The sequence below is a fragment of the Triticum dicoccoides genome, chromosome 4B, assembly GCF_002162155.2.
Source record: "Triticum dicoccoides isolate Atlit2015 ecotype Zavitan chromosome 4B, WEW_v2.0, whole genome shotgun sequence".
Classification (NCBI taxonomy): domain Eukaryota; kingdom Viridiplantae; phylum Streptophyta; class Magnoliopsida; order Poales; family Poaceae; genus Triticum; species Triticum dicoccoides.
The window spans coordinates 292,310,657-292,335,103 of NC_041387.1; positions in this window are offsets into that span (position 1 = coordinate 292,310,657).

The window sequence follows — 24,447 nt, forward strand, 5'->3', positions numbered from 1 at the left end:
GCGTGCACGAGCTCTAGTAATTGGTCCAGTATGTATAGCAGCAGGGGCTGTGGGTGTAACAATTGTATTGATGTCCTCATCAGACTGTGCTAGAGACGCGAGCCTAGAACACTAACAAAATCACGGCGCGGCACGTAAACAAGGGAAAAGCACACTCTGGATTTATTTTTTTTTCGAAACCTACTCCGGCAAGGAAACACGAATCGGAATCTGGATGGATCCCGAAAACAAACCTAATAAGCAAGGAACTCGGATTGGTGGTGGATATATGGTGGTAGATGGCAGCGGTGGTGGTATATGACAGTTGTGGTGGTATATGGATACAGATTCGAAGCGGTGGCGGATAAGCGGTGGTGGTAGATGGCAGGGGTGATGATGATGGTGCGGCGGCGGCGTGACAACTTATGACCAGAACTCGAAACTCTAAAAGACTAGACTCTAAGACCAGCAACTAGACACGACGATGCAACCGCAAATTCAACAAAGCAAAACCCTAAAAAGATTATGCAAAGCCTCAGATTGGTTCGGATATGATGAACTAACCCTAATTTTTTTTGTGGCTTTTTCGTGGACTGTAGGTATGAAGAACAGACTCGATCTAAACTACGAAAAACTGTAAAATCTCACCGAGCAACCTGGAAATCTGATACCACTTGATAGAGGCGAGGGTCCCGATCTTTCGATGAGATGATGGATATCGCTTTGGTGGAAGTCGACTTTGACGATCCGACTACGAACGTGCGAGGACGTCGCGCCTTAGCAATCGCTAAACCAACTCCGAGAGGTTATTGACCACGCCGGAGCACGATCAACCTGACCACGAGGGTCTGTTTCCTGCGAGCAAACAAAGAACAAGCAAGAAACTAAGATTGCAATCTGGATATTGCGAATATAAGATGAAAGCTTTATTGATCAAGGTGGGGTTCTGTGACGCCTTTGTCTGGTCGTTGAACACAAACGAAGTACGCGAAGTTGCAGCTATGGCGAACTTTTAATCTAAACAAAACCCAAAGTCTAAACGATGCCCTAAGGGCTGTATATATGGAGGAAGAGGGGGGGAATTTCGTGGCCCTTGGTGGAGGGGTCCGAAATCAACCCTATCTCTTGTTTCCCCACACATACGGACTCTAAAAATAGCCTATACTTATGTATTTTGAAATTACATGGGCCTGGCCCAATAATAAGGTGACGCAGCACCTAAAATAGCCTCAGGACGAAATTTATGAAGTGGCGTCTTGTATATTTCGTCCAAGGCTTCATGCACCCATTATGGTGGCTTCAAAGTCCTGAAATCATCACTTGTAACTCCGTTCTTGTTTCCCTTGCGCATGCCATGATCTCCATGCTTGTTCTTGCTCCAATGTTCATCCTTCTCCAAGCTAGGCCCTTCATTTGTAAGCAAAACAAATGTATCCAATTTAGGCAGCATCATATTCTCATGAACATTAGAATCATTACCAAGAAACGAAAGTACCTGGTAATTTAGTTGGCGTGCACGAGCTCTAGTAATTGGTCCAGTATGTATAGCAGCAGGGGCTGTGGGTGTAACAATTGTATTGATGTCCTCATCAAATGTAGTAGTCGTTGATGGACTTGTAGTTCTCGAGGAAGATGGTCTTGGAGATGTCGTTGTGAAATCCCATCATGAAGTGGAACTTCATCGAACTGGGGTCGTCCACGCCGGCTCGTCGCAAGGCAATCTTCATCTCCTTAAAGTACGCGCCGATGGACTTGGATACTTGGATGGTGTTCTCCAATTGGCGTAGAAGTTGTTCCGTGTAGGTACGAGGCACGAACTCTCGCCGCAAAGCTCTCTTCGTCTTGGGCCAACTCATGTCGTAGTACTCCGAAGGTGTGTGAAGCCACCATGCCGATGCGTAGTCATGGAAGTTTCTTGTGGCGCACTTCACTTGATCTTCGGGACGAACTTGATGTAGCTTGAGGTAGTCGTCCATTAAGCGCTCCCATTCGAGATACTCCTCGGGTTCTTGTGTTCCATAGAAAGGAATCGCGTGCTCGATGTCGAGGTCGTAGTAGCTCGTGGAAGTCGCGGACTTGAGCGTGGGGATCTTCTCTTGAGCATAGTCTTGAGGTGCTTGTTGGCGAAGATGCCCTTTGTCCGTAGGCGAAGATGCCTTGAAGTCACTTGGCGAAGATGCCAACGGTGTTGAAGAAGCTGAAGCCTTGAGGTCGATGTCGCTGCTCTGTATAGGCCGTGTGCACGGGGGTGCTAGAGGCCGTGTGCACGGGGTCCCGTGTGCACGAGGGTCGAAGGCCCGTGGGCACGGGGGTGGCAGAGAAGCCAACTCTCGTCCAGTAGTGTTCTCTTCATGGTCTTGTCGATGCCGATGCTTGTGTGTACTTGTCGGAGATGGTAGCATGGAAGTCTTTGCACTTGGGCGTCTTCTCGAAGATGAGGACGATCGCTTGTAGGACTTGATGAGGGCTTTGATCTCCTCCATGCGCTTGTCCATCTTGGTGTCGGAGTTGTTGTTCGTGGCATCGAACTCGTTGTTGTTGTTGTAGACCGAAGGAGAAATGCCTTGCCTATCCATCACAAGACTCGAGTTGAGGTGAGTAGGAAATGAGATAAACAATACCAAGTTACCTTTTCCCAAAGTTGAGGATGTATCTCGTTTCACTCAATGTGAGATGAAAGAATAGTGGAATTGGTACCGGACTTGTCCACTCACACCTATCAAGTAAAGCTTATGGTAGAGCTCGGTGAGGATAGTGGCATAAAAATTTAATGCAAAATGTTATCAAGAGTCAATAATGTTGGAAAAGATTCACAAATTCGCAAGTGAAACAAGTAGACCAATAGCAAATGTGGTACACGGAAACACACACACGGATAGATAAATGGGGTCGTGCAACCAAGGGATGAGCTCAAAATGTGGAATCCACCAAAACGCTCATGTTGCACAACTCAAGAGAGATGCTAGCACGATTGCTCAATAGGCGGATACGACACTTGTGCAGAACCTATAAAATGCAAAATGGATAAACTTCTATCCCAAGTATGCTATGTATGTATGGTTCCCGGTGTTTCTCTCAAGATGATCCAAGATGATCGGATATGACAATCTTATGTGCAATGGGGTATGATGCTATGGCACTTGCTTGCAAGCTTCTTTGCTCTCTCTCTTTTGCTTAAAAGCTTATTCTCTTTTTTTTCTATGGCCACTTTTGCACAATGCACAAACCAAGATAGTAATTGAGTATATGTGGGAACAAACTTGTGACACGAGATATGATACCAAGATATGCACCACGATGATATGGTATGTATGATATGGGAAGTATGATCACTAATGTGCACAAGTAACGTTGCCGGCAATACTCAAATGGCTAGTCTCGGTAGGCAAGTAACGCAAAATGGGCTAGGGGTTAACAATGCAATTGCAAGGGGAATATACAATGGTGTCGTCGAAGTTACCGTCCTTTGCGATGATGAGTAGCGGTGTTCTTGATGTAGATACCAGGATGATGTAGACCCGTCCCTAAGTAGCCGAAACACCTTAGGAAACGGTAAAAACCGCAAACTCAAAATCTCAAATGAAAAATGTCAAATGGTGCAGTCAAATGGTGTTGGAACCTATCTAGGTGGATGGTGGATGTCAATAGCTACTCAAGGAGCTAAAGAACGCCAAAATCGGACTCCGGATGTGGAAGTTATGGGCAAAACTATGGACTGCTCGCGGCTGGCCTGGGGGGGTCGTGCGCACGGGGGTTGGAGCCCATGGGCACGGGGTCCCATGCGCATGGTACACACACCGAGGGCACGGGGTCACCTGGGACTTGCGGGTTTGGCGGAGTTCTTGGTGATTTGGGCTCCAAATGGATGGATCTCGTGGCTGGGGAGTAGCTGGGGTGGAAGGGGGTGGTGGGAGGTGGAAGGGATGTCGAAGGAACAGCGGCCGAAGCGCACTGGAAGGGCCGTGCGCACGGGGTCCCGATGGCCCGTGTGCACGGGGTCCTCAAGGAGCGGACGAACAGCTCCGGATCCGTGGGAAATTTCAAATCTGAGGTCAAAATCGAAGGGTGAAAGGTAGGGGAAGGTGGTAGAGGGGTGGATCTACTTGCTACACACCAAATCCATGGATCAAATCCAACAAAATCTCATCAAACCAACAAATCACAAAAAAAATTGGGGCTATTTTTGGTGGGGAATTTTCAAATTTAGGACGAAATCACACAAAACTAGGCTAGAAAACAAAGAGGGGGGCTCCAATTTCGTGATCAACCATGGCTCATGATACCAAGTTGATATAGGGTGGAACCCTAGGTGAAGATCTTTCATGAATTGGAGGGGGAATCCCCAAGAACAAGATGAACAAAAGAGGGAAAACAAGAGGAACACTCAAGAACAAGTCAAATCACACATCCACTAGACAATCAAACACATAAGATCCACAAGGTACATGAACAACAAAGTTAAATAAGATACATGGTAGAGTTCATCCCAAATCCTATGAAGGAGATGAGGGCTTGATGATCTAGATAGATCCTTCCCTCAAGGGGGTCTTCATCCACTAGGGATCTTCTCCAATGGAGGCCTTGAACTCCAATGGAGTGGAATCCCACAAGGGGAGGTACATTAGCTAAGCTCTAGTGTTTAGATCTAATCTTAGCTAAGTCTAAATGGAGGAGATGAAGGAGTATATATAGTCCTAGGCAAAGAGAGGGATAAGTGGGGGCGAAATGGTAAAACAAGGGCAAAGCCCGCTGCATCACACAGGGGGCCCCGTGTGCACGGGGTAAGTGGAGCCCGTGTGCACGGGGTATCTAGGGACCAGACGCAAGGGCCCGTGCGCACGGGGTCCGTGAGTCCCGTGGACACGGGGGTCCCGTGGGCATAGCACACGCCCGTACGCATGGGGTCTTCAGGACCGCCAGCCTGGGAGGCCCGTGGGCACGGGGTCGGAGGGGCCCGTGCGCACGGGGGCGCTTGGGAGCTGCTGCCTTCTTCTTGGCGCTTATTTCTCCACTTCCAGGCTTCCCTCTTGGATGGTGTAGATGTTCTCTTGCGCTTGGACTCCTCCATGATGAATGTGTAGCTCCACTCACACCTAATTGTGCACACGAGAGAGGGGTCAAGTAGTATACCATCCTCGAAGGGTACAAGTGAACACGTGTAAAGGAGATGATTCACCTTTGTATGCATGAAGTAGATGTGGCACGTATCACTTGCCAAATGGACTCTTGACATGGTGGTGTCCATAGAATGCTCCGCATCACATACTTGGGATAGAAAGCTCATACATTTTGCGTCTTCTAGGTTGTGCACAAGTGTCGTATCCGCCTATTGAGGAATCGTGCTAGCGTCTCTCTTGAGTTGTGCAACACGAGCGTTTTCCGTGGATTCCACATTTTGTGCTCATTCCTTGGTTGCACAACCCCAGTTATCTATCCGTGTGCCACATATTGCTATTGGTCTACTTGTTTCACTTGCGAACTTGTGAATCTTTTCCAACATTATTGAATCTTGCTAACATTTTGCATCAAATTTTTCTGCCACTATCCTCACTGAGCTCCACTATAAGCTTTACTTGATAGGTGTGAGTGAACAAGTCTGGTACCAATTCCACTATTCTTTCATCTCACATTGAGTGAAACGGGATACATCCTCAACTTTGGGAAAAGGTAACTTGGTATTGTTTATCTCATTACCTACTCACCTCTACTCGAGTCTTCTGATGGATAGGCAAGGCATTTCATCTCCGGTCTTCCACGACAACGACAACGCGAACAACTACATCACCCAAACGTCCATCTTCGGACTACAACAAGCAATGCAAGTCATTGAGCGACTTGCCATCGACATTCGCCAAAATGAAGCAAGTTTAAGGGACTACCTCGACACCAAGTTGGCCGAACAAAGGGATCAAGTACGAGACATGATGGTCAACTACAAGTCTTCTTCCCCTTCATCATCTTCAAGGCGGCGACGTTCAAGTGGCCAATCTTCGGAACGTCATTGAGCTCAAGCACTACAACACCATCAAGATGAAGATGCTCGCGATGCGTACACCTACAAGTCCCAAAAAGCTCTACATCAAGCTACAGCCAAACTTCATGAGCACAAGAGAAGACCGAGAGACAAGCACCACCAAGATGGAGCTACGACTACTACCACCACTTCGGCATCTTCGCCAAGTGTTATCAAGGCATCTTCGCCTTCGGACGTACGGCATCTTCGCCTACTTCCCACGAGTATGCCTACTTCGACATCATCAAGTACAAGGCGATCACCTATGAGAGAGGGCGACACTTCCATCTTCGGAAGCCCCTCAAGGAAGATGATTGAGCATGGGATTTTCCCTTCGGTCATGGACGAGAGCGATGATGTGCCATCTCCACGGTGACGACGACGAGATGGTTGAGCATGGGATTTTCCCTTCGACCACGGCGACATATGATGACTTGAGTGACTTTTGCCACCATATGGAGAGTGAGAGTGACTTCACCACTAGCCCCATATATAATGAGTTGCCACAATTCCCATGTGAGGAGAGCCACAACCCCCACCACTTGAATGAGATGAGTGACTCCACCATATGTGACATTGAGTGCACCTACCTTGAGGGAGTGAGTGAGCCACCACCACATAGAGAGTGTGAGGTAGTTGATAGGGCATGTGAGGCCATTTCGATTTCTAACAACTTAACCTCTACCTCTTTTGTGTCTTCTCATTTGGTGCTAGGTCCCATTTACGATGACACACCGATCCTCGACGACTTCATCCTTCCTATGGACAAGACGATGGCCATGGTGGAATATGATGCACCCTCCAGATGGTTCCATCAAGATGAAGATGATGGCCACCATTTGGTCTTTGCCACCTCACCTACACCACATGAGTGGAATGACATCGGTAACATAGGTGACGGTGATGCTCTTGTCCCACTAGTGGACATTCTAGACATTGATTGCTTGCATGATGTTGACCCGCCTATTACCATGCTCCATGCTAGTATGATTTCCCCATGCGATGATTTACCCATTTATGATGAGTTTGATGATTGCCATCCGGAGTCTAGTAGTTGTGATGCCATGTTACATAGGATTTCTTGTCATAATTCTCTTGGTCACATCATGTTTGATAATTCGCTTGACTTGTCATATGCTATGCATGAGATCAATCATATGTCTTATTTGCAATCTCATCTTAGTGACTATGCATATGCCATCAACATAAACCCAATTTGCACATATGGCATAGATGACAAGCCCATGGTTATTGGCATTTGTTTTTCTTGTCATAATATGGATATGCTCCCGTTGCATAATTTATCTCATATGCCATGCCATGACCACCTAGCTTTGGATATGCATTGTTTTGGATGTTCTCCATTTTCTCCATATCATGTTTCCACTATTGCTCATGAGGACACCCCCATAGTTTCCTCATACATTTTAGGAGATTTTGATTCATCCTATCCATTGCATGATCTCACTACGTGTGTGCACCATATGCTACCCATGAATGAAAATGATATTGTTGTGTCACACACTTGCTATAATTTGCGTCCAAATCATATTGAACACAATAACTATCATTGCACGATGGATGACATATTTCTCTACCATGCCTCAAATTTCTTTGAGCGATGCTATTCTTGTGCTAACTCACATGTGCACATACACATCATGATGGATCATGTGTACATTTACCACGCGCATAATTTCTTGGGTTTGTGTTTCTTTTGTATAGGTACCCATGAATACTTGTCAACCTCACAATCCCATGAGTTGACAAAACAAGCTCTAGAGAGAAACGATCACTTGGGATCACATGGATTGCCTTTCCCACCGCTCTCTTCGCGTAAGGACTTCGCGCATTTCTTCTACATGGCTCTCACTTGGTTATGGTTATTTACCACTTCTCACTTTATGCCCATATTGCCATGTTCACTTTGCATGATATGCTCATTACCATGCCTTTGCCATGCATTTGTGACCCATGCTTTGCATTACACATGATGATTGACTCTACTACTTGTATGTGTATTTGCAAGCTTGGTGGAGATATTGCTTGTTATTGCCATGTTTGCTATGAGCCCCATGACTATGATGATATCTTGCTTTGTAATCGTGCTTGCGATATGCTATGTGCATTGTCTATGCTTATTATTTGCTCACATGACATGATTGCCATGATTTGCTCTAGTGTGTTGCATCTTTGCTCCACTAGTTTGCATGACTTGTTTTTTATGCTTTCTCATGTTGCATCCACTTCTTGGATTACTTGCTCCCATCACATGTTTGGTTGCAACAATGTCCTTCCTTCACATATGCCATGTCCCATTGATTGCTACATGCTTGCCTTGATTGCCTCACACATGATGAACAATTTCTCTTTCTATTGTGTTGAGTGCCACTCGTTTTTTACTACACCCTATGCACATTATGCTTGCATTGTCTTGCTGATGTAGGCCGGAATCCTGATAGAGGCAAAGGTGTCCCGTCTTTCGATGAGATGATGGATATTGCTTTGGTCGAAATTGACTTTGACAATCTGCCTATGAACGTGCGAGGAGATCGCGCCTTAGCAATCGCTAAACCAACTCCGAGAGGTTATTGACCATGCTGGAGCATGATCAACCTGACCATGAGGGTCTGTTTCCTTCGAGCAAATGAAGAACAAGCAAGAAACTGAGAGTGCAATCTGGATATTGCGAATATCAGATGAAAGCTTTATTGATCAAGGTGGGGTTCTGTGACGCCTTTGTCTAGTCGTTGAACACAAACGAAGTACGCGAAGTTGCAGCTATGGCGAACTTTTAATATAAACAAAACCCAAAGTCTAAACGGTTCCCTAAGGGTTGTATATATGGAGGAAGAGGGGGTGCATTTCGTGGCCCTTGGTAGAGGGGTCCGAAACTAACCCTATCTCTTGTTTTCCCACACATACAGACTCTAAAAAAAGCCTATACTGAAGTATTTCGAAAATACATGGGCCTGGCCCAATAATAAGGTGACGCGGCACCCAGAATAGCCTCTCGATGAAAGTTATGAAGTGGCATCTTGTATATTTCGTCCAAGGCTTCATGCACACATTATGGTGGCTTCAACGTCCTGAAATCATCACTTGTAACTCCGTTCTTGTTCCCCTTGCGCATGCCATCATCTCCAAGCTTGTTCTTGCTCCAATGTTCATCCTTCTCCAAGCTAGGCCCTTCATTTGTAAGCAAAACAAATGTATCCAATTTAGGCAGCATCATATTCTCATGAACATTAGAATCATTACCAAGAAACAAAAGTACCTGGAAATTTAATTGGCGAGCGCGAGCTCTAGTAATTGGTCCAGTATGTGTTGCAGCAGGGGCTATGGGTGTAACAATGGTATTGATGTCCTCATCATCTTCCCTTCTTGAAATCAAGTCGTCCTCGATAGAAGCTCATCTTCCTCTCCCAAATAAGGCTTCAAATATGCAATGTTAAAAGTGGGACTAACCCCAAAATCTGCAGGCAGCTCAAGTTTATATGCATTATCATTTATTTTCTCTATCACCTTAAAAGGTCTGTCAGCACGTGGCATTAGCTTTGATTTGCGCAAATCAGGAAATCTATCCTTACGCAAATGTGACTAGACAAGATCTCCAGGTGCAAACACAACATGTTTTCTACCCTTATCTCCAGCAAGTCTATATTTAACATTCAAACGCTCAATGTTTCCTTAGTTAACTCATGCATTTTTTAAATCAATTCAGCATGTTGTTTAGCATCAAAATTAACCTTCTTCGATGATGGAAGAGGCAACAAATCAATAGGTGCACGAGGTAGGAAACCATACACAATTTCAAAAGGGCACATCTTAGTAGTAGAATGCAATGAACGATTAGGCAAATTCAATATGAGGCAAGCATTCTTCCCACATTTTCTTATTATTCTTCAAAACAGCTCTAAGCATAGTAGACAATGTTATATTGACTACTTCAGCTTGTCCATCAGTTTGGGGGTGACAAGTAGTACTAAAAAGCAGTTTAGTCCCCAACTTAGCCCATAAACATCTCCAAAAGTGGCTAAGAAATTTAGTATCACGATCTAAAACAATAGTATTTGGCACACCATGCAAGCGAATAATTTCACGAAAGAACAAATCAGCAACATTAACAGCATCATCGCTTTTATGACATGGTATAAAGTGTGCCATTTTCGAGAATCTATCCATGACAACAAATATGCTATCCCTCCCCTTCTTTGTTGGAGGTAAACCTAAAACAAAGTCCATAGATATATCCTGATAGAGGCGGGGTGTCCCGATCTTTCGATGAGATGATAACTATCAATTTGGTGAAGATGACTTTGACGATCCGACTACAAACGTGCACGACGTTGCGCCTTAGCAATCGCTAAACCAACTCCGAGAGGTTATTGACCACGCCGAAGCACAATCAACCTGACCACGAAGGTCTATTCCTGCAAGCAATCGAAGAACAAGCAAGAATATGATAAAGCAATCTGAATATTGCGAATATAGATGAAGTATTGATAAAGGTGGGGATCCGTAAGCGGTCTTGGTCTGGTCGTTGGACACAAACAAAGTACACGAAGTTGCAATGGCTAACTTTTAACTAAACAAATCCCCAGCAAAAGTTACTAGATGGATCTACTTATATAGGAGCAAGGGGTGGAGGCCAAGGAGGTGGGAGGACGTCCCAAGGCAGCCTAAAACTAAATCTAGGTCGTACAAGGCCAATGGGCCCAAGTGGAGGTGATGTAACACCTTTGGACTTGTAGTTTGACTCGGATTCTGCTGTAGCATCAGATTGTTTCGTCCACAACTCAACGCTCCGGACGAATTTGAAGGTGATTCCAATTGGGTTGGAAAGTGCACGAAATCTAGTTTCCAACAAAAAAAGAATCACCCAATTCGGAGTCCGTATGAAAAACTTGTGTGCGTTTTGAGTCAGGTGTGTCTGTGCAGTCCGAATCTGAATCCAGAACGTGAGAGACTTGGACTCTATCTTCTCTTGGGCCAAAAGTGACGTGAGAGAACTTTTTGGACAGCAAATAAACATCACTTTCTTCCTTATCTTCATATGTGGATTGTACAAATGTCCCATACACCTGCAATTAGACAAAACACAAAAGTGTGTGAAGTATTTTTGTTCTAGATAACATAAATAGATTATTGAATAGTTTACACTAGAAATCACCTGACAAATATGCATATATGCAATATTTTTGGTCATATCCAAGGTAGTCATGTCCTCATCATGTCCTCCCAAGTAACACTAGGTACAGGCAAAGGCATATATAAACCATGAGGATTGAGTCGTGACTTAGCTTTTTGACATGTAGTGCAGCGAGCAACAAAGCGCTCAACATCCCGTCTCATCTTTGGCCAAACTAAATGTGTAGCAAGTACGTCCTCCATCTTCTTCACGCCAAAGTGTCCCATTAATCCTCCTCCATGTGCCTCCTGCAACAACAAAAGACGAACGGAGCTAGCTGGAATGCATAGCTTGTAAGCACGGAACACAAAGCCATCATTAACGACGAACTTGTTCCATGTTCTACCTTCGTTACAATTCTGCAATACATCTTTAAAATCAGCATCATGCACATATTGATCTTTGATGGTCTCCAAACCAATTTTTTTGAAGTCAAGTTGTGAAAGCATAGTATAGGGACGAGACAATGCATCAACAATAACATTTTCTTTCCCCTTCTTGTGTTTAATGACGTAAGAGAAAGTCTCAATGAATTCAACCCATTTAGCATGTCTATGATTCAGTTTAGCTTGACTTTTAATATGTTTCAAAGATTCATGATCAGAGTGTATAACAAATTCTTTGGGCCATAAATAATGTTGCCATGTTTCTATAGCCGAACAAGAGCATATAATTCTTTATCATAAGTAGAATAATTCAGACTAGCCCACTCAATTTTTCAGAAAAGTATGCAACCGGTTTGCCATCTTGTAATAACACACCTCCTAATCCAATTCCACTAGCATCACATTCAAGCTCAAAAGTCTTATTAAAATCAGGAAGTTGGAGTAAAGGACCATGTGCCAACTTATTTTTCAATACCGTGAAGGCTTCTTCCTGTGCGATACCCCAAAGAAAAGGCACATCTTTCTTTGTAAGCTCATTGAGAGGTGCAGCAATGGTGTTGAAATCTCTCCCAAAACGCCTATAGAATCCAGCGAGGCCAAGAAAACTCCTCACTTGTGTGACCGTTTTGGGCTGCGGCCAACTCTCAATAGCTTCAATCTTGGCTTTATCAACTTCAATTCCCTGTGGAGTAATAACATAGCCAAGAAAAGATACTCGGTCGGTGCAAAAGGTGCACTTCCCAAGGTTACCAACAAACGTGCATCACATAAAGCAATAAAAACATCACGTAAATGTTCCAAATGTTCCTCTAAAGATCTGCTATAAATCAGTATATCATCAAAAATAGACTACCACTAATCGTCTAATAGAAGCACGTAAAACTTCGTTCATTAATCTCATGAAAGTACTAGATGCATTATTTAACCCAAAAGGCATGACTAACCACTCATATAATCCAAACTTAGTTTTAAATGCCGTTTTCCATTCATCTCCCAATTTCATACGAATTTGATGGTATCCACTATGCAAATCAACTTTGGAGAATATTGTAGAGCCACTCAATTCATCAAGCATATTATCTAGCCTAGGAATAGGATGACGATAACGAGTAGTAATATTATTAATGCTTCTACAATCAACACACATACGTGATGTACCATCCTTTTTCGGCACTAGAATAATAGGAACAGCACAAGGACTAAGGGATTCACGTATATAACCATTGTTGAGTAGCTCCTGTACTTGACACATAATCTCCTTCGTCTCCTCTGGATTGGTATGGTATGGTGCACGGTTGGGTAATGACGCACCGGGAATTAAGTCAATCTGATGCTCAATCCCTCGAATGGGAGGTAATCCCGGTGGCACGTCTTGTGGAAAGACGTCAGCAAACTCCTGCAAAATGTTAGTGACAGCAGGAGGCAAAGAGGAAGGCACGTCCTCAAATGAAAATAATGCCTCTTTGCACACAAAAGCATAGAGAACATATTTGCTGAAATCTAGCTCATCAATATCAGATTTAGTGGCAAGTAAACATGCTCTTTTCAATTTAATTTTAGAAGCAACACTAGTTGGTTTACTATTAGGCTTCATTTGTTGCTCAAATTCTTTTGCCACAATCTGATTTTCACTCTTATTTTTCAACTGTTTTGCTTTATTAGTTCTATTAATATCATTTTCAAAATGGAATCAGGAGTCATAGGAAGCAAAGTAATATTTTTATTCTTATGAACAAGAGTATAATGATTGTTTCTACCATGGTGTACAGAATTTTTATCAAATTGCCATGGTCTACCAAGTAATAAGGAACATGCTTGCATAGGTACCACATCACAATCAACATAATCAGTATATGTAGAGATACTAAAATGCACACAAACAGTACGTGTTACCTTAACCTTGCCGCTGTTGTTGAACCATTGGATGTAGTAAGGATGTCGATGTGGTCTTGTGGTGAGAGAAAGCTTCTCCACCATCTCCATGCTAGCCAAGTTGTTGTAGCTCCCTCCGTCTATGATGACGCGCACAGAACGTTCCTTCACAACTCCCTTTGTATTGAACAAATTATTCCTCTGATTTTGCTCATCTTGTGTGACCTGCACACTCAAAACACGTTGAGCAACTAAACATTCATACCTGTCAGCATCGTCAGGAGCCATGTATTGCGTCTCATGATCAGAATCATCTCCACCGTGTTCTTCACGTGTAATAAGAGCCAAAGTCTCCTCATCATAGTCACTAGCGGACTCATACTCACCATCCTCAGTAGCAATCATCACACGGTGAGATTTGCATTCTCGCGCATAATGACCTCTTCCCGTACAACGATGACAAATAATATCACTTGTGTGCCCTGTTGATGCCATGGAAGAAGAAGAGCTCTGTGCAGGCCCGGGAGGTGTGCTCTTGGCAGATAATGGTGGTTGTGCCTGCTTTCTTGTATCATGGCTGGAGATGGGCACCTGATGGAGGTGCTGGTGTAGTTGAAGTAGAAGATGCAAGCGGTGTCCATGATGAAGGTCGACCTGCAGAAAAGTTAGTTCACGCCAATGCTTGTCGATCCTGCACTTCACGTTCAGCTTTACAAGCAAGATGAAATAAACAAGTGATATTAGTATACTCCTTATACTCTAGAATGGTCTGAATCTCTCTATTTAATCCACCCATAAAACATGCGAGCATAGCTTCATTCTCCTCAACAATACCACATCTAATCTTGCCAGTTTGTAATTCCTGATAATATTCTTCTACATAATTTTTTCCTTGTCTTAAACGCTGCAATTTTTGAAGCAATTCACGTTGATAATATGGTGGAACCCAACGAGTACGCATAGTAGTTTTCAAAGCAGCCCAAGTAGTTGGAATAGGATATAATCTACAATGTTCAGATCACCATACACATGCAAAACTAGTGAAAGCACAAACAGCAGCAACAACCCGTCTCTCCTCGGGATATTGCAAACATGTAAAACGTTGTTCAGTTTCTAACTCCCAAGTAAGATATATATCAGGAACATATCTACCCTCAAATGGTGGAATATTCAATTTCAGTTTAGGAACATGGTCATGATCTCGTACCTGAGGTGGTGGTGCAGGCCTACCATTGCGAATAAATACCTGAGGTCGACCTGATGGTGGTGGTGCTGGTGGCTGCACGTAGTTCTGATTTTGATCAACCTCATCCTCATAATCGCCCGCATACTCATCATCCTCCTGGGTACTAGCAGCAGTAGTAGCAGGAGCCAAAGAAGCATCAACAACAGGTACAGCAGCACCAAAAGTTTGGCCATCCTCAAGAGGAACACGCTTCGCTCGTCCATATTGATTCGGAAGGGGGTGTTGTTGTTGTTGTTGTTGTTGTTGTTGTTGTTGTTGTTGTTGTTGTTGCAGAGGTGCGATAAGTGCAGCCGGCGATGGTTGTGGAAAATGCGCGAGCAATTCCTTAAACTTGCTATCAAGCTTTGTTTCGAACGTCTTCTCAATGCCATCTATCTTCTCCATGGCCTCGTCAAATCTGTTTAGCACATCTTGCACCTGTCCACTCATCATTTGCTGAAATTTATCATGTAGCTATTTGTTTGTCAGGTTCTCCCAATCAGTCCCATTGCCTTGTGATCCTACCATGGTTAGCAGCAAATAGAAACACACAAGAATATGATCCTACAGACTACTAAGAAGTAGTGGTGGGGTATCACAAACCCGTCAAGCAAATCTCAAATTCTTACCAGTTCTTACCCAGTAGCAGGTGGTGATCGGCAACCGTTTTAGTCAAAACTCAGAGCGATTACCAGGGAGAGTCAAACGCACGACGTAGATGTATGTGGAGCTGGGAAGGCTTATAATATGGTAGCAAAAAAAAGGTCAGCAATAATCAATTCAGAGATGCAAAGTTGAATAAACGCTCAACGACAGTACTGTGCTGGTCCTACGCTAGACTGTGCTAGAGACGCGAGCATAGAACACTCACAAAATCACGACGCTGCACAGAAACAAGGGAGAAGCACACTCTGAATTTTTTTTCACTCTTTTTTTGGGCTCTTTTTTTCGCTCTTTTTTTGCACTCTTTTTTTTTGCGCTCCTTTTTTTCGAAAATCACTATAATGGCAAGTGTCTCAAAACTCTTCCCAAGTCAAGATAACAGGATAGGCACAAAAAAAATTTGGACCAGTTTCTTTTTCGACTGCCCGGACCCAAAAACTGGAAACAGGTCAAAAAAAATTCTATAACGGTGACTGTCTCAATACACTTAGAAACACCTAAAAATAGGATAGCCAGCTTTTTTTTTGTCAAGTGAATTTTTGGAAAATTTTGGGCCTAAACGGAGGGTGGTTTCTGGACTCTTTTTTTTTTCAAAACCTACTCAGGCAAGGAAACACGAATCGGAAATTAGATGGATCTCGAAAACAAACCTAATATGCAAGGAACTCGGATTGGTGGTGGATATATGGTGGTGGTATATGGCAGCGGTGGTGGCAGCGGTGGTAGTATATGGATATGGATTGGTGGTGGTATATGGATATAGATTGGTGGTGGTATATGGATACGGATTCGGAGCGGTGGTGGTAGGTGGCAGGGGCGATGATGATGGTGCGGTGGCGGTGTGACAACTTATGACCAGAACTCGAAACTCTAGAAGACTAGACGGTAAGACCAGCAACTAGACACGACGATGCAACCGCAAATTCAACAAAGCAAAACCCTAAAAAGATTATGCAAAGGCTCAGATTGGTTCGGATATGATGAACTAACCCTAATTTTTTTGGCTTTTTCGTGGACTGTAGGTATGAAGAACAGACACGATCTAAACTATGAAAAACTATAAAATCTCACCGAGCAACCTGGAATTCTGATACCACTTGATAGAGGCAAAGGTGTCCCGTCTTTCGATGAGATGGTGGCTTTCGTTTTGGAAGAAGTCGACTTTGACGATCCGGCTATGAACGTGCGAGGACGTCGCGCATTAGCAATCGCTAAACCAACTCCGAGAGGTTATTGACCACGCCGGAGCACGATCAACCTAACCACGAAGTTCTGATTCCTCCAGGCAAATGAAGACAAGCAAGAAACTAAGATTCCAATCTGGATATTGCGAATATAAGAGGAAAGCTTTATTGATCAAGGTGGGGTTCTGTGACGCCTTTGTCTGGTCGTTGAACACAAACGAAGTACGCGAAGTTGCAGCTATGGCGAACTTTAGTCTAAACAAAACCCCAAAGTCTAAACGACGCCCTAAGGGCTGTATATATGGACGAAGAGGGGGGAATTTCGTGGCCCTTGGGGAAGGGGTCCGAAACCAACCCTATCTCTTGTTTCCCCACACATACGGACTCTAAAAACAGCCTATACTGAAGTATTTCGAAAATACATGGGCCTGGCCCAATAATAAGGTGACGCAGCACCCAGAATAGCATCTGGACGAAAGTTATGAAGTGGCATCTTGTATATTTCGTCCAAGGCTTCATGCACACATTATGGTGGCTTCAACGTCCTGAAATCATCACTTGTAACTCCATTTGATAGAGGCAAAGGTGTCCCGTCTTTCGATGAGATGATGGATATCGCTTTGGTGGAAGTCGACTTTGACGATCCGACTACGAACGTGTGAGGACGTCACGCCTTAGCAATCGCTAAACCAACTCCAAGAGATTATTGACCACGCCGGAGTACAATCAACCTGACCACGAAGGTCTGTTTCCTGCAGGAAAATGAAGAACAAGCAAGAAACTAAGATTGCAATCTGGATTGTGCGAATATGAGAGGAAAGCTTTATTGATCAAGGTGGGGTTCTGTGACGCCTTTGTCTGGTCGTTGAACACAAACGAAGTACGCGAAGTTGCAGCTATGGCGAACTTTTAATCTAAACAAAACCAAAAGTCTAAACGGTGCCCTAAGGGATGTATATATGGAGGAAGAGGGGGTGAATTTGGTGGCCCTTGGTAGAGGGGTCCGAAACTAACCCTATCTCTTGTTTCCCCACACATACGGACTCTAAAAATAGCCTATACTTATGTATTTCGAAATTACATGGGCCTGGCCCAATAATAAGGTGTCACAACACCTAGAATAGCCTCTGGACGAAATTTATGAAGTGGCATCTTGTATATTTCGTCCAAGGCTTCATGCACTAATTATGGTGGCTTCAAAGTCCTGTAATCATCACTTGTAACTCCGTTCTTGTTCCCCTTGCACATGCCATTATCTCCACGCTTGTTCTTGCTCCAATGTTCATCCTTCTCCAAGCTAGGCCCTTCATTTGTAAGCAAAACAAATGTATCCAATTTAGGCAGCATCATATTCTCATGAACATTTGAATCATTACCAAGAAATGAAAGTACCTGATAATTTAATTGGCGTGCGCGAGCTCTAGTAATTGGTCGAGTATATGTAGCAGTAGGGGCTGTGGGTGTAACAATGGTATTGATGTCCTCATCATCCTCCACTTCTTGAAATGAAGTCGTCCTCGACGGAAGCTCATCTTCCTCACCCAAATAAGGCTTCAAATCTGCAATGTTAAAAGTGGGACTAACCCCAAAATTTGCAGGCAGCTCAAGTTTATATGCATTATCATTTATTTTCTCCAACACCTTAAAGGGACCATCAACACGTGGCATTAGCTTTGATTTGCGCAAATCAGGAAATCTATACTTACGCAAATGTAACCAAACAAGATCAACAGGTGCAAACAGAAGATGTTTTCTACCCTTATCTCCAGCAAGTTTATATTTAGCATTCATACGCTCAATGTTTTTTTTTGAGGGCACGCTCAATGTTTTCCTTAGTTAACTCATGCATTTTTAAAATCAATTCAGCACATTGTTTAGCATCAAAATTAACCTTCTCCGAAGATGGAAGAGGCAACAAATCAATAGGTGCATGAGGTAGGAAACCATACACAATTTCAAAAGGGCACATCTTAGTAGTAGAATGCAATGAACGATTATAAGCAAATTCAATATGAGGCAAGCATTCTTCCCACATTTTCTTATTATTCTTCAAAACAGCCCTAAGCATAGTAGACAATGTTCTATCGACTACTTCAGTTTGTCCATCAGTTTGGGGGTGACAAGTAGTACTAAAAAGCAGTTTAGTCCCCAATTTAGCCCATAAACATCTCCAAAAGTGGCTAAGAAATTTAGTATCATGATCTGAAACAATAGTACTGGGCACACCATGCAAACGAATAATTTCACGAAAGAACAAATCAGCAACATTAACGGCATCATCACTTTTATGACATGGTATAAAGTGTGCCATTTTCGAGAATCTATCCACGACAACAAATACGCTATCCCTCCCCTTCTTTGTTCGAGGTAATCCTAAAACAAAGTCAATAGATATATCCTCCCAAGGAACACTAGGTACAGGCAAAGGCATATATAAACCATGATGATTGAGTCGCGACTTAGCTTTTTGACCTGTAGTGCAGCGAGCAATAAAAGCTCAACATCCCGTCTCATCTTTGGCCAAAAGAAATGTGTAGCAAGTACGTCCTCCGTCTTCTTCATGCCCAAGTGTCCCATTAATCCCCCTCCATGCGCCTCCTACAACAACAATAGATGAATAGAGCTAGCTGGAATGCATAGCTTGTGAGCACGAAACACAAATCCATCATTAACGACGAACTTGTTATATGTTCTCCCTTCTTTAGAATTCGGCAATACATCTTTAAAATTAGCATCATGCACATATTGATCTTTGATGGTCTCCAAACCAAATATTTTGAAGTCAAGTTGTGAAAGCATAGTATAGCGACGAGACAAAGCATCAGCAATAACATTTTCTTTACCCTTCTTATGTTTAATGACATAAGGGAAAGTCTCAACGAATTCAACCCATTTAGCATGTCTACGATTCAGTTTAGCTTGACTTTTAATATGTTTCAAAGATTTATGATCAGAATGTATAACAAATTCTTTGGGCCATAAATAATGTTGCCATGTTTCTAAAGTCCGAACAAGAGCATATAATTCTTTATCATAAGTAGAATAATTCAGACAAGGCCCACTCAATTTTTCAAAAAAATATGCAACAGGTTTGCCATCTTGTAATAACACACCTCCTAATCCAATTCCACTAGCATCACATTCAAGCTCAAAAGTCTTATTAAAATTAGGAAGTTGGAGTAAAGGAGCATGTGTCAACTTATCTTTCAATACCATGAAGGCTTCTTCCTGTGCGGTACCCCAAAGAAAAGGCACATCTTTCTTTGTAAGCTCATTGAGAGGTGCAGCAATGGTGCTGAAATCTCTCACAAAACGCCTATAGAATCCAGCGAGGCCAAGAAAACTCCTAACTTGTATGACCGTTTTGGGCTGTGGCCAACTCTCAATAGCGTCAATCTTGGCTTTATCAACTTCAATTCCCTATGGAGTAACAACATAGCCAAGAAAAGATACTCGGTCGGTGCAAAAGGTGCACTTCCCAAGGTTACCAAACAAACGTGCATCACGTAGAGCAATAAAAACAGCACGTAAATATTCCAAATGTTCTTCCAAAGATCTGCTATAAATCAATATGTCATCAAAGTAAACTACCACAAATCATCCAATGAAAGCACGTAAACCTTCGTTCATTAATCTCATGAAAGTACTAGGTGCATTAGTTAACCCAAAAGGCATGACTAACCACTCATATAATCCAAACTTAGTTTTAAATGTGCTTTTCCATTCATTTCCCAATTTTATACGAATTTGATGGTATCCACTACGCAAATCAACTTTGGAGAATATTGTAGAGCCACTCAATTCATCAAGCATATCATCTAGCCTAGGAATAGGATGAAGATAACGAATAGTAATATTATTAATGCCTCTACAATCAACACACATACGTGATGTACCATCCTTTTTCGGCACTAGAATAATAGGAACAGCACAAGGACTAAGGGATTCGCATATATAACCTTGTCGAGCAGCTCTTGTAATTGACGCATAATCTCCTTCGTCTCCTCTGGATTGGTACGGTGTGGTGCACGGTTGGGTAATGATGCACCGGGAATTAAGTCAATCTGATGCTCAATCCCTCGAATGGGAGGTAATCCCGGTGGCACGTCTTGTGGAAAGACATCAGCGACCTCCTGCAAAATGTTAGTGACAGCAGGTGGCAAAGAGGAAGGCACGTCCTCGAATGAAAATAATGCCTCTTTGCACACAAAAGCATAGCAAACAGATTTGCTGAAATCTAGCTCATCAATATCAGATTTGGTGGCAAATAAACATGCACTTTTCAATTTAATTTAAGAAGCAACACTAGATGGTTTATTATTAGGCTTCATTTGTTGCTCAAATTCTGTTGCCACAATATGATTTTCACTCTTATTCTTCTCCTGTTTTGCTTTATTAGCTCTACTAATTTCATCTTCCGAAATAGAATCAGGAGTCATCGGAAGCAAAGTAATATTTTTATCCTTATGAACAAGAGTATACTGATTGTTTCTACCATGGTGTACAGAATTTTTATCAAATTGCCATGGTCTACCAAGTAATAAGGAACATGCTTGCATAGGTACCACATCACAATCAACATAATCAGCATATGTAGAGATACTAAAATGCACATGAATAGTACGTGTTACCTTAACCTTGCCGCTGTTGTTGAACCATTGGATGTAGTAAGGATGTGGATGTGGTCTTGTGGTGAGAGAAAGCTTCTCCACCATCTCCATGCTTGCCAAGTTGTTGCAGCTCCCTCCGTCTATGATGACGCGCACAGAACGTTCCTTCACAACTCCCTTGGTATGGAACAAATTGTGCCTCTGATTTTGCTCAGCTTGTCTGACCTGCACACTCAAAACACGTTGAGCAACGAAACATTCATACCTGTCAGCGTCTTCAGGAGCCATGTATTGCGTCTCATGATCATAATCATCTCCACCATGTTCTTCACGTGTAATAAGAGCCAAAGTCTCCTCATCATAGTGACTAGCGGACTCATACCCACCATCCTTGGTAGCAATCATCACACGCTGAGATTTAAATTCTCTCGCATAATGACCTATTCCCTTACAACGACGACAGATAATATCACTTGTGTGCCCTGTTGATAACATGGAAGCAGAAGAACTCTATGCAGGCCCGGCAGGTGCGCTCTTGGCAGATAATGGTGGTTGTGTCTGTTTTCTTGTATCACGGCTGGAGGTGGCACCTGATGGAGGTGCTGGTGCAGTTGAAGTAGAAGATGCACGTGGTGTCCATGATGAAATTCGGCCGGCAGAAAAGTTAGTTCGTGCCAATGCTTGTCGATCCTGCACTTCATGTTCAGTTTTACAAGCAAGATGGAATAAGCGAGTGATATTAGTATACTCCTTGTAGTCTAGAATGGTCTGAATCTCTCTATTTAATTCACCCAGAAAACGTGCAAGCATAGCTTCATTCTCCTCAACAATACCACATCTAATCATGCCAGTTTGTAGTTCCTGATAATATTCTTCTACAGAATTTTTCCCTTGTCTTAAGCGCTGCAATTTTTGACGCAATTCACGTTGATAATATGGTGGAACCCAATGAGTACGCATAGCAGTTTTCAAAGCATCCGATGTAAGTTGGAATAGGATATAATCTACAATGTTCAGACCACCATACACATGCAAAACTAGTGAAAGCACAAATAGCAGCGGCAACCCGTCTCTCCTCGGGATATTGTAAACATGTAAATCGTTGTTCAGTTTCTAACTCCCAAGTAAGATATATATCAGGAACATATCTACTCTCAAATGGTGGAATATTCAATTTCAGTTTAGGAAGATGGTCATGATCTCGTACCTGAGGGAGATCCCTACCATTGTGATTATTTGCATGTGGACGACCTGGTGGTTGTGGTGCAGGTGGTTGCACGCAGTTTTGATTTTGATCAACCTCATCCTCGTAAGCTCCCACATAATCCTCCTCCTCTGCATCAGCAGCAGGAGCCACAGAAGTATCAACAGCAGCACCAACAGTTTGGCCAAACGCAAGAGGAACACGACTCGCTCGGCGGAGGGCTGTTTCGCGATGTGGAGGTAGTCGTTGTTGTTGTTGTTGGAGAGGTGCGTTAGGTGCAGCGGGTGGTGGTGGTGGAAGACACGCGAGCAATTCATTAAACTTGTTATCAAGCTTTGTTTCGAACGTCTTCTCCATGCCATCTATCTTCTCCATGGCCTCGTCAAATCTGTTTAGCACATCTTGCACCTGTCCACTCATCATTTGCTGAAATTTATCATGTAGTTGTTTGTTCGTCAGGTTCTCCCAGTCACTCTCATCGGCTTGTGATCCTACCATGGTTAGCAGCAATAGAAACACACAAGAATATGGTCCTACAGACTACTAACAAGAGGTGGTGGTGGGTGTCACAAATCCTTCAAGCAAATCTCAAATTCTTACCAGTTCTTACCCAGCAGCAGGTGGTGATCGGCAACCATTGTAGTCAAAACTCCCAAAGCTTGGATAGTGCGATTACCAGGGAGAGTCAAACGCACGATGTAGATGTATGTGGAGCTGGGAAGGCTTATAATATGGTAGCAAAAAGGGTCAGCAATAATCAATTCAGAGATGCAAAGTTGAATAAACGCTCAACGACGGTACTGTGCTGGTCCTAGGCTAGACTGTGCTAGAGACGCGAGCCTAGAACACTAACAAAATCACGACATTGCACAGAAAAAAGGGAGAAGCACACTCTGAATTTTTTTCACTCTTTTTTTTATGCTCCTTTTTTTCTGCGCTCTTTTTTTTTTGCGCTCCTTTTTTTTGAAAATCAAAATAATGGAGAGTGTCTCAAAACTCTTCCCAAGTCAAGATAACAGGATAGGCACAAAATTTTTTCGACCAATTTTTTTTTCGACTGCCCGGACCCAAAAACTGGAAACGGGTCACAAAAACTTTCTATAACAGCGACTGTCTCAATAGGCTTAGAAACACCTAAAAATAGGATAGCCATTTTTTTTTGTCAAGTGCATTTTTGGAAAAAAAATTCCGAAACCTACTCAGGCAAGGAAACACGAATCGGAAATTAGATGGATCCCGAAAACAAACCTAATATGCAAGGAACTCGGATTGGTGGTGGATATATGGTGGTGGTATATGGCAGCGGTGGTGGTAGCAGTGGTAGTATATGGATATGGATCGTTGGTGGTATATGGATACGGATTGGTGGTGGTATATGGATACGGATTCGGAGCCGTGGTAGTAGATGGCATGGGCGATGATGATGGTGTGGTGGCGGCGTGACAACTTATGACCAGAACTCGAAACTCTAAAAGACTAGACGCTAAGACCAACAACGAGACACGACGATGCAACTGCAAATTCAACAAAGCAAAACCCTAAAAAGAGTATGCAAAGGCTCAGATTGGTTCGGATATGATGAACTAACCCTAAATTTTTTTGTAGCTTTTTCGCGGACAGTAGGTATGAAGAACAGACTCGATCTAAACTACGAAAAACTGTAAAATCTCACCGAGCAACCTGGAAATCTGATACCACTTGATAGAGGCAAAGGTGTCCCGTCTTTCGATGAGATGATGGATATCGCTTTGGTGGAAGTCGACTTTGACGATCCGACTACGAACGTGCGAGGACGTCGCGCCTTAGCAATCGCTAAACCAACTCCGAGAGGTTATTGACCACGCCGGAGCACAATCAACCTGACCACGAAGGTCTGTTTCCTGCAGGCAAATGAAGAACAAGCAAGAAATTAAGATTGTAATCTGGATATTGCGGATATAAGAGGAAAGCTTTATTGATCAAGGTGGGGTTCTGTGACGCCATTGTCTAGTCGTTGAACACAAACGAAGTACGCGAAGTTGCAGCTATGGCGAACTTTTAATATAAACAAAACCCAAAGTCTAAATGGTGCCCTAAGTGTTGTATATATGGAGGAAGAGGGGGTGAATTTCGTGGCCCTT